Genomic DNA, 10,066 nt, shown 5'->3' on the forward strand with positions numbered 1-10,066 from the left:
TAATATGTGGCAGTCCAGCTTACCTCTTCTCTAATACAACTGGAAACAGCATTTTCATACTTATAAAATCTAAAAATGAGTTATAGACTTACAACCTGATAAATAGCACTGATTTCCTTCATGACTGACTGATGGAAGACTTTGGATAATTAAAAATATTCCTCATCCTGCTTCCTTCTTTCTTCCAGAAAGCTGGATGTTATGGTTACAGGGTAGTGGTTGAGCAAATAGCATTTAGTGGTTCCAGATTTTCTTTGGTAAACTCTTACATACAAAAAATCAGCAGTATGACGTACTTTAATGGAGAGGAATGTGCTGTTTATTCTCTTTTCAAGTTTGTCTGGGAGATGACATCCTTCTCCTGGGTCAGAAGCTGGCTCTCCAGATTGTTCACTGTTAAATCTTCCAACAAAGCATATAGGTCAGAAGGTGCCTATCAGAAGTGTGTTTAACAATGCACACCTCATTTCTTCCAATCTGTACTAGTTGATTTACTTAACTATTTTCAGATTAGCTTCCTATCACTCATGTGACTCCAGGAGATACAGGTTGCAACTGTATATAACACAAGCTGTTGAAGAACGAAGAGGACCTAGAAGTCAAAGATGTGAAAAACTCATTCAAATGAGAATTGATTTCCAGAGATTTACTTTCTCCACCAGACAAAATCCACTTCCGTCGCCACAAACAAGAATCATTTACTTCTGACAATATGTTGGATTAAGTCATCAAATGAAGTTTCTGAGAGAAAACATCCTTTGGAGATAACCTGAGGCTTAACACAAAGCCCTCTAGTCCTGAAATATCCCCTTTATTAGTTTGCAAATTGCTGCGGAGTTTTAGGTTGGAGAGGAGAAGGGGAGGGGTGGGATGGGAAGGTGGGAGAGGAAGTTTATACTTTGGGATACAGCCATTGCCTCCAGAATCTCCATACTAAAGGGCACCACTGTCAGGTAGGAAGAATATAATGTACTGCATTGCATGGATTCATGGAATTTGCTGCAACAGAGATCAAGTTCTGAAAAAAGGTAGCCCATCACACCCAGCCATCCTAAAGACTTCTTTGAAGACAGTTAATATTGAAGGGCTTATTCTTATTATATTCACTCATTTGCACAAACTTTAGAGCTTTATTATAACTGGGCCAGCTATTGTCAAAAATTTGATATAACCCAGTCATGGATATTCTACTCACAACTTTATTACCACAAGAAATTTGAGGCAGTAAACAACAAAGAATGTAGGCTAAAGGGGTTGATAATTTGTAAATAAGAATATATAAATAATCTTTTTTAAAACAAATGAATAAATCTAGATTTGTATCTTTTCCAAAAATGGAAAATAGGTGATTACAAGCTGGCTAACATCGCTGGTATACCCCTATTCAGTATCAGAAAACAATTTTAGAATTTCATCAGGGATAACAAAAGTTTTCATAAGTCCCGTATTATGGGACATATTTAGAAGACAGAGGACAAATCCTAAGCAAGCTAAGAACAAATGTAGAACTGGGGCTTATAGGGTGGTGGCCTTGAAATTGTTTCTTCAATATTTGTAAAAGAACAATTCCCACAAAAAACTACCAACATTCTAAGTGAAAAGTTAAACATTGTAAGTATCCACATATACTCACATCTCAAAAAAGCTATGTGCAAACCACATGGCATGTTTTAGTTATACTATTACTGTTGGTTTGCATATTCCAGATGTTCTCAGTTCTTGGGTACATTGTCTATGATTAGGACACTGCCCAGGTGCAGGAAAAGAACCACAAAAAGTAAGAAAATAATAATGAGTTATTTACTGATAAAGGAAAACAAACACCTCAAGGGTTGAAGTAGGCAGTTGAGGTAAAGACTGATTGAATGGAAGCTATGAGAACTTGGAGTTTTATCCATAGGATAAGTTTACGAGGCTGGCATGAAACTAGGGAGCTTCCCTTTGTGACCCTCCCCAAATAATTACAGAGGCCTCTTAAAATAGCAAATATTCTGGCTACTGTGCAGAGGCTGCCTGGGTGCTAGAAATCATACACTTGTGCACTTGATCCTTGTTGCCCTTCCCAGTTTAACCTTAATATGGGGAGTGGGCCCCATAAGAGCAGAGGGCAATTATCTTAATCGTTGATCCAAGATGTGGGCCATCTAGGGTTTTAGAATAGAGTCTTTTAACCTGGGGCATTTCCCTGTTCTTGCTCCTGTCAACTTGGAAGCTTTTGTTTGTTTGTTTGTTTTTGTTTTAATTGTTTTTTGTTTTTTGGGTTTTTTATGTGTGAGTGTGACTGGAGTTTGAACTCAGGGCTTTGTACTTGCAAAGCAGGCACTCTACTGCTTGAGCCACACCTCCACCCTTTATGTCTACCTCTATGTCTATTGATAATAAAGCATTATAAAGTGTATTTTGATTAAGTGCAATTTGACATGAGCTAACCTTTATGACATCATGACTAATTTCACTCTCCATCAAGAAGTTAATGGAAGTTTGTCTACGTGTCCTATGTAGTGATAACTATCAATACAATTGGTTTAAGAATTCATACTCTCATTCAAGGTTAGGTACACCATCACCCCCGTCTCCCCCCAGGAGTTTGTCTGCCCTTCCCCTCAGCCACCTCCTTTCAACCTTGTGTGCTGGTTGGCACGTCTCTGGTGTAGCTTCTACGGCTCGAGTGCCTGCTACAGTTCTCCCCCTCACTTTCCCTCCCTGCCAGATCCCAGAGTTCATCCACCATGGCTTTACTCACTGCTATCACCCAGCTCTTAGGATCCAAGAATGTATCCTGTCTTGTTCTTGCTGCCCGGCCTACAAGTGCTTCTATTAATTTGAAGGATGTACTGGCCAACCTAATACCTAAAGAGCAGGCCAGAATTAAGTCATTCAAGCAGCAACATGACAAGACAGGGGTGGGCCAAATTACTGTGGACCTGATATAGGTGGCCTGAGAGGCACGGAGTAGTAAATGAAACATCAGTTCTTGACCCTGAAAAAAGCATCTGTTTCCTAGGTCATAATATCCCTGAATGCCAGAAACTGCTGCCCATGGCAAAGGGTGGGAAAGAATCCTGCCTGAGGGCTTATTTTGGCTGCTTGGTAACTGGACAGATCCCAACAGAGCAACAAGTATCTTGGCTCCTACAAGAATGGGCAAAGAGGGCTCAAGTTGGTACCTCACCACCCACAGTAGTCATGAGGATGGCAATGTCAGTGCCCATACCAGCCACTTAGTGGGCAGTTCCCTTTCAGATCCTTACCTGTTCTTTGCAGCAGCCATGAGTGGACTGGCAAGGCCTCTACATGGATATTGGCAAAACAGGAGGTGCTTGTCTGACTAACACAACTACAGAAGGAAGTTGGCCAAAGATGTGTCAGATGAGAAGTTACGAGACTACATCTGGAACACACTCAGCTCAGGACGGGTTGTTCCAGGTTATGGTCATGCAGTTCTAAGAAGACTGACCCACGATATTCCTATCAGAGAGAGTTTGCTCTGAAACAACTGTTTAACAATCCCATGTTTAAGCTGGTTGCTCAACTGTACAAGATTGCACCCAATCCTCTTAGAGCACGTCAGGAATCCTTGGCCCAATATAGATGCTCATGGTGGTGTGCTGCTCCACTACGACAGCATGACAGAGATGAATTACTACCCAGTCCCATTTAGGGTGTCACAGGTACTGGGTATGCTGGTACAGCTCATCTGGAACCGTGCCCTAGGCTGTCCCCTAGAAAGACACAAGTCCATGAGCACAGATGGTCTGATGAAATTTGCAAACTCTTGTAACTGGATTTTGGAAAGAAACTGACTACCACAAAATGAAGAAGCTTAAACATAAAGTATATTTTTGTTTCAGGGGGCCTAACACTTAAGATTAAATTATATCTGAGACACTGAAAATATGTTTTAAGTTAAAATGTAAACTAAGAATTTAAAAGATGAAAATGACCCCTTCTTCCCTAACCAGTTCCCTTCCTCTGCCTGGTAGGAGTTTCCCATCAACTGTAAGTTGCATATGATTTGGGTTAGATTTGGCCAGCCACCATATCTAAAATGAAAATCTGGTTCTTTCCTTAGGTCAAAGTAAGTTAAAACAGAATCTACAGTCACTTTTGCTTCTTCTCTGCCTGGCCCTCAGGCAAACAAGTCAGGGCTCTGCCTCTTCATAGTACATGTTGGGTTGTCAGCTCTGTCAAGCCTCAAGGCCATCTCCTGTGCACACAAACACTTCCTAACAAAACCTGTTGATAGCTGGACATGCTTTGGCATCTTTTTATGCTACCAGGTGACCTTATGGTATTTGTTGTGACTGGTGCTGTTTGATCTCTTTTTAAATTTTTCTCATTAAAATGAAGGTCTGGGAGTGTGCTGCCTCCCAATACTTTAATAACTCCTTCTAGATCTACTATACCTACAGCCTCAAGCTGAGGATTCCCTGGGTCTTCCTCTCTTGGTTCCTACTAAAGACCTCTTTTAGCAGGTCTGTCTGATCTGTGATCTTCCCCATCATTGAGCTTTATCAGTGTTTAATATGAACTAAGCTTTTTACTTCCACAGAACATAAGCCACTATCCTCTGTCTTTCTTCTCCTCTGTTAATATGCTGCGGCACATAGACCAGGGGATCAGGAATGACCAACACTTTGTCTGGTGCAGAGGTTCTAGCATATCTTTTTGAACACAGACGTGATTCAAGATTGGAGGCAGAGCCTTTGAGTATCATCAGTCCTAGAACTGAGGACATTGAAAATAGTAAGCTTCTCCCCCACATTCCCTGCCATAAGAAAATGCTTCTGTATTTATCAATGTCTTTCTTTGCCCCCTCATCAAGAGCTTATAGATCAGTGTACTTTTTAGCAGCCCCATTTGCACAGGTTTTCAGGGACTCAGAATGCTCTACTGCTTTTTCTTTGAGAAAGGATTGAGATACACTCCTGTTAGGCCCCCTTCTTCCAAAACTCCTGCTTGTGTTTGTGTGGAAACTAAACCCCAAAACTACACAGTATAAATTCCTGGATGACTTAAGTTATGATGCAGATTTCAGATTGTTCTGTATAAGATAAAAAAGAAATGTTCTTATTAACAACAAAAAAGAGAATTAATTCCAGAAAAAAAATGCAAACAAAAAGGAGAATTCATATTCTATTACTTTGCATGGTTAGCCTGTAAGAAGAATCTTCATTTAAAGAAAGAAAATTGTACTGTGTTTGACTAGTCTGCATTAAATATAAACTAGAAAAAGAAGAATGGTATAAGTAGAGACAGTTGGCAGTCTGTCCATGGCAGTGACCTAGAAAGCAATCCTGCTGAAAACAGATAAACAGAAGTTTCCTTGCACCACCCATTTCACTGTCAGAGATTTTTATCCTTTTCCTATGACATTTCAGTGTATTCTAACTTTGGGTGAAATTATTAGAATTATGTATTTCATATTATGAGACCCACATTTTAAGCCTTAGGATATAGAACTTCATATTTTGTCTAGCCATCTTAAGTATATTTGAGCCAAAGTCATTTACCTGCTTTATTTTAGACATTTATTGCAATCCTCAGTTATAATAGGATATTCCTGAGATTTGTTTGAGCTAAAACAGAAATAATCAAAATTTATCTCCACGGCATTTTGTAGGGTTTAATTTCCTTCCAATTCAGTTTTTAAAAATTATATAACTTTAATTAAATTTGGGTAACTATTTCATGTTTTTAAAATGCATGTTTGGGGAAGGTACAGTAATATGCACCCGTAATTCCAGCACTCAGGAGGCTAAGGTAGGAGAATCATGAAGTTGAGGCCATCCTGGGTTACAGAGTAAATTTGAGGCCATTCTAGGTTATATAAAGACCCTGCATAAATAAAAGCAGCCATGTTTCAGCCTAATCATTACTAGACTCCTTATGAAAAATACAAGTGGAAAATGCAACTTGAATACTTTTATGTGTTTATATAACAGAAATTTATACAATGATGGCCATAAGCAACTAAAAACATTAACTGATAAAGTCACAGGGCTCCAAGAAGGAAAGTAAGTCCTGTGGCCAGGATATTGTTGCTTCAGTATTTTAAGAGACTATATCACACATACATGAGAAAAAGTGTTGAGAAATACAAACCTCTGATGAAAATCCTAGTTCCACCTTTTGGATCCACCTCTACCCAAGTAGAGTAGAAATAAGAAATCCATCCTTCTTTGGACCACAATAAGGGTTAAATTTGACTCCCTTCAATATGGCTGTTCTTTAAATCAACACAGATTATCTTCTCTATCAAAATCAGAAAGAGAATTCAATTTCATCCAACATCTGATAGTTTGCAAATTTCTGAGAATTGAGACAGGATCTGAAACATCTAATCTGGCAACTCCAGGCTCTTCCTTACAAAGCCTCCCACCTTAGACATCAAAACTATGCTTTCTTGTTTACTCCTGAGTCTTTTTAATTTGGCACAAGGGTCTACCCTCAATTCCCAGGTACCCAGCCCCACTGGAATTCTTCACAGATACTATTAGTCCCTCTCTTTAATAATGATGAAGGAAAAACATCACTTCCTACAAACCCCAATCTATTTTAAATTTTTCTTCAGTCCCCTCCTTTACAGATACACACACACTCATTCCATCATTTCAGTGACTCATTTGAAGTAATAAAAAGATGTAGAGAATTCTGGAAGGACCATCTCTTAGGAGTAACTATCTGCTGCTTCTATAGCAACTCAGGTCAACTGGTCAGCAGCTGCTGACTTTGAGATTAGCACCAGGGCTTGGTGGTTTCTCCCAGCTGTTCTTAGGAAGACAGCATCAGCAGCTGTCTCCGTGAAGCAGTTTTTGTTAACATACAAAGTTTTGCATGTGTGCCCAGGTTCTTCAGCTGTTTCTTGAATTATCTTTTCAAGCACCATGTCAACACCACAATCACTAACCAGTGTGGCATTGGTTCCGATAGGAATAGCAGTGGTGCACATCTCTTCTAGAGAAAGGATCTATGTAAGATGAAACTGAACCTAGAGTTTTGCTCTACTGTGGCACCTCCCAAATTTTCCAGAAAAATTCCATGACGGTGGAGGAAAGAGGATGTGTGACCTCTAAGGTTTTGAGGTTTAATATGAAGTTGTACAGATTTATGAAATTTTACAAAAACATATTTCTTTGATGTCTCATAGTTCAGTTTAATAATCTACATGATTTTTGAAATGTATTTTGTAATACATTTATGTTTTTCTTGATGAAGAATGTTTCTCTCTTAGTAATATCAACATTCCTGATATGTGCATCCAACAGCTATTCTGACCATAAAATAGTGACTTTTTATTAAGTGATTACTATGTATCAAGTTGTGCAAAGCCCTTGGCAAGCAATATCTCATTGAATTCTTAAATCAAAATTAACAATTTGTGTTTACATCTTCTTTGTAATTATCCACTTGCAAACTTTCATCTAGATAGTTGAGGATTCAGAATAAATTGTTGATTTAGTTTTCTTATTCCTCATTAAGAAGAGGTTCTAATAGCTTTCTACTGTAAATCCCAGTGGAGTTAGGGAAACTCAGGAGGCTCTTGAACTTATTTCCATAGACCTATCAGCAACTAGGCAAGCAGTGTTATCAAGTGGGTTATTTGAAACAGAACTCAAGGCACTGAGAGATACTTAAATAAACTTGTCTGTTAAATACTGTGAGCTCTCAGGCATTTTATAAAGTTCTGGATGGAAGTTATTTTGTGAATGAATTCTCTTTCTGGTACCTATAGAGTACATATTCTATATTAGTTACAAGAGACATAAGAGGCACATGTATCCTAGTAAGGTTTAATGTCACACTTCTGAATGGCCCCTCAGTTCTGTTTTTTTTTTTTTTACACCCTATAGCAGGACTTACCTGCTATAAAAAAGGTCCTTACCTTTCTGATGTCTCAGAAGTAGCCTTTTCTCTTAAAGTTTCTCACCCCACTTTCATCAGCACTTCCCAGACAGAGAGAAAACATTGGAAAACTAAAAAACTTGGCCAAAGCTGAGACAGATCTTTATAATTGTCTCTTCCTAGAACACAGAAGTACCTGTGCAAATCTGGTCTCAGGAATATTCTTGGCACCACTATGATTCTCAAGCTAGATTGAAAACTAATTCTAAGGGGTAAATTGATTTATATCAATTTATATTATAATTTGTAAATTTATATTATAATTTATATTAATAGTAAAAGGCCTTCTCTTGGGTCTTCTTGTTTCTTTACCTGACCAAAAATTGCTTCACTGAACTACTTTAAGAATATAATCTCTACATTCATACCTCTAAAACAAGTATTTATTTTAGCAACGCACCAGTGTCTTTTGTCAGGGTTTGGCTAAAGCCTTAAGTCACTATCCAAGTCCTTACATGAGGATCATCCCAGGAAATATCCATTTTAACTTTAATTCCAGAAACATGTGAACCTTAAAGAAGACTTTTTTTGTACACTTCTTCATTCTTAAAATGGAGTCCATGTCCTTTGTTTCCCCCTTGCATTACTTGCCAGGGACTTTGAACTAGATTATAGTCCAAATGAGGAAATAAGTTGATTTCAGGTGCTTTCTAACATCTTTCAAATACTGAAGGTTGCTTTAGCAATTATCAAACCTAAGTGCACATCGCAATCTTCCCTCTTTCAAAAAATACCTGAATATCCATATCTAAGAGTGGGGTTTAGGTACTGGAATATACTTAACCGCTCTCCAAGGTGATTCAAGTGTTCAAAATTTCAAATGCTCTCAAGGTGATTCAGGGGAGAGCTAAGAACCACTTGTGAGGGTACTGTGAATTTGTTGTGCATTGTTTTCATCTCAGTTGTCTTGTTTGTATACTATTTTACTTTTTCCAGTTCAAGTTATTTAAAAGAAAAATATAATCTGTAAATGCTTAAATCATCAACTTTATAATACTGAACAGGTCTACATGCCTACATGTAACCAGACTTTCTCAACTTTGCCTCTCTATTAATAGTACCATTTGGGGAGCTCTAAAAGTCCTCATACCTAGACCTTACACCAAGCCAATTAAGGAATAGCCTCTGAGGATGAAATTGGGGTTTTGACCATTTTTAAAGCTGATTCCACAGTGCAGCCAAAATTGAAAACTACTTTTCCATATTTTGTTCTCACCTTTATAAATGTATTATAATAAGTTCTAAACATGGACAAAATTATTAGACAAGTTTATACTTGACCTCCAGCCAAAGATTTCTAAGACCCTTGTTTGCTCTGGAAGTTTAGCATTGATACCATGTTTCTTGACATATTTCAAGTCTGCCTTAGTGGTACTTGTCACCTGGAATAAGCACCCGGATCTTTGCTAAAACCACAGAAACTCCTCATTCTTCCAGTCTCTCAAGACCAGCAAAGTGCAAGAACACTCACATTCAGTAAAACTCTGCTTGCGCTAATGAATGACAATACATTCCATGTTCCTTCTCTTTTGAATTTTATTTTGTGCAAATTTGTACAATCTTCTGGGGAGGGTTCCTAAATATCTCTTTCAGCTGACTAAGCTCTAATCGACCAATCAACTTTGCTATTAAATTTATTTGTTGACTTCTTTATCATCTATTTACTCAAAATTTCTCATTCAATTGTCATACACAGTAGTATACTCCTATAATTCCAGCTACTCTGGAGACTGAAGCAGGGATCATGAGTTAGAGACAAGCCTGGACTACACAAGCAGTTAAAAGCTAGTCTCGACTTCATAGTGAGACTGTGTCTCCAAAAAGCTTTCTACTTTTTTTCATAGTTGGATATGAAATTCATAGTAAGAATTATCAACATTGCTTGACATTCCTTAATTAATATTAACCCAATTGTATAAAATTTATTTGAAATTTATAACTATTGCAAAACATCTACCTGGAGAACACAGATTAGTGTTTTCTTGGGGTTAAATGAGGTGGGACAAAAATTAACCTCAAGGGATACCAAGTCTTCTCCAAATTCAAAAGCCAGGAGAAGTAGAGACAGAGGCTTCCCAAGAGTGAGGGAGAGCATGAGAAAGAAAGAGAGAAAAGGGGAGAGACAGAGAGAGAGAGAGAGAGAGAGACAACCAGAATACTT

The 10,066-nt window shown here is 38.1% G+C and overlaps 1 pseudogene; it reads left to right on the forward strand.

Moving 5' to 3' along the window:
• The first annotated feature begins 3,020 nt into the window (after window positions 1-3,020).
• Window positions 3,021-3,803, forward strand: LOC109676311 (citrate synthase, mitochondrial-like; annotated as a pseudogene).
• Window positions 3,804-10,066: the final 6,263 nt, after the last annotated feature.

Source organism: Castor canadensis, chromosome 10 (genome assembly GCF_047511655.1).
Source record: "Castor canadensis chromosome 10, mCasCan1.hap1v2, whole genome shotgun sequence".
NCBI classification, from domain to species: Eukaryota; Metazoa; Chordata; class Mammalia; order Rodentia; family Castoridae; genus Castor; species Castor canadensis.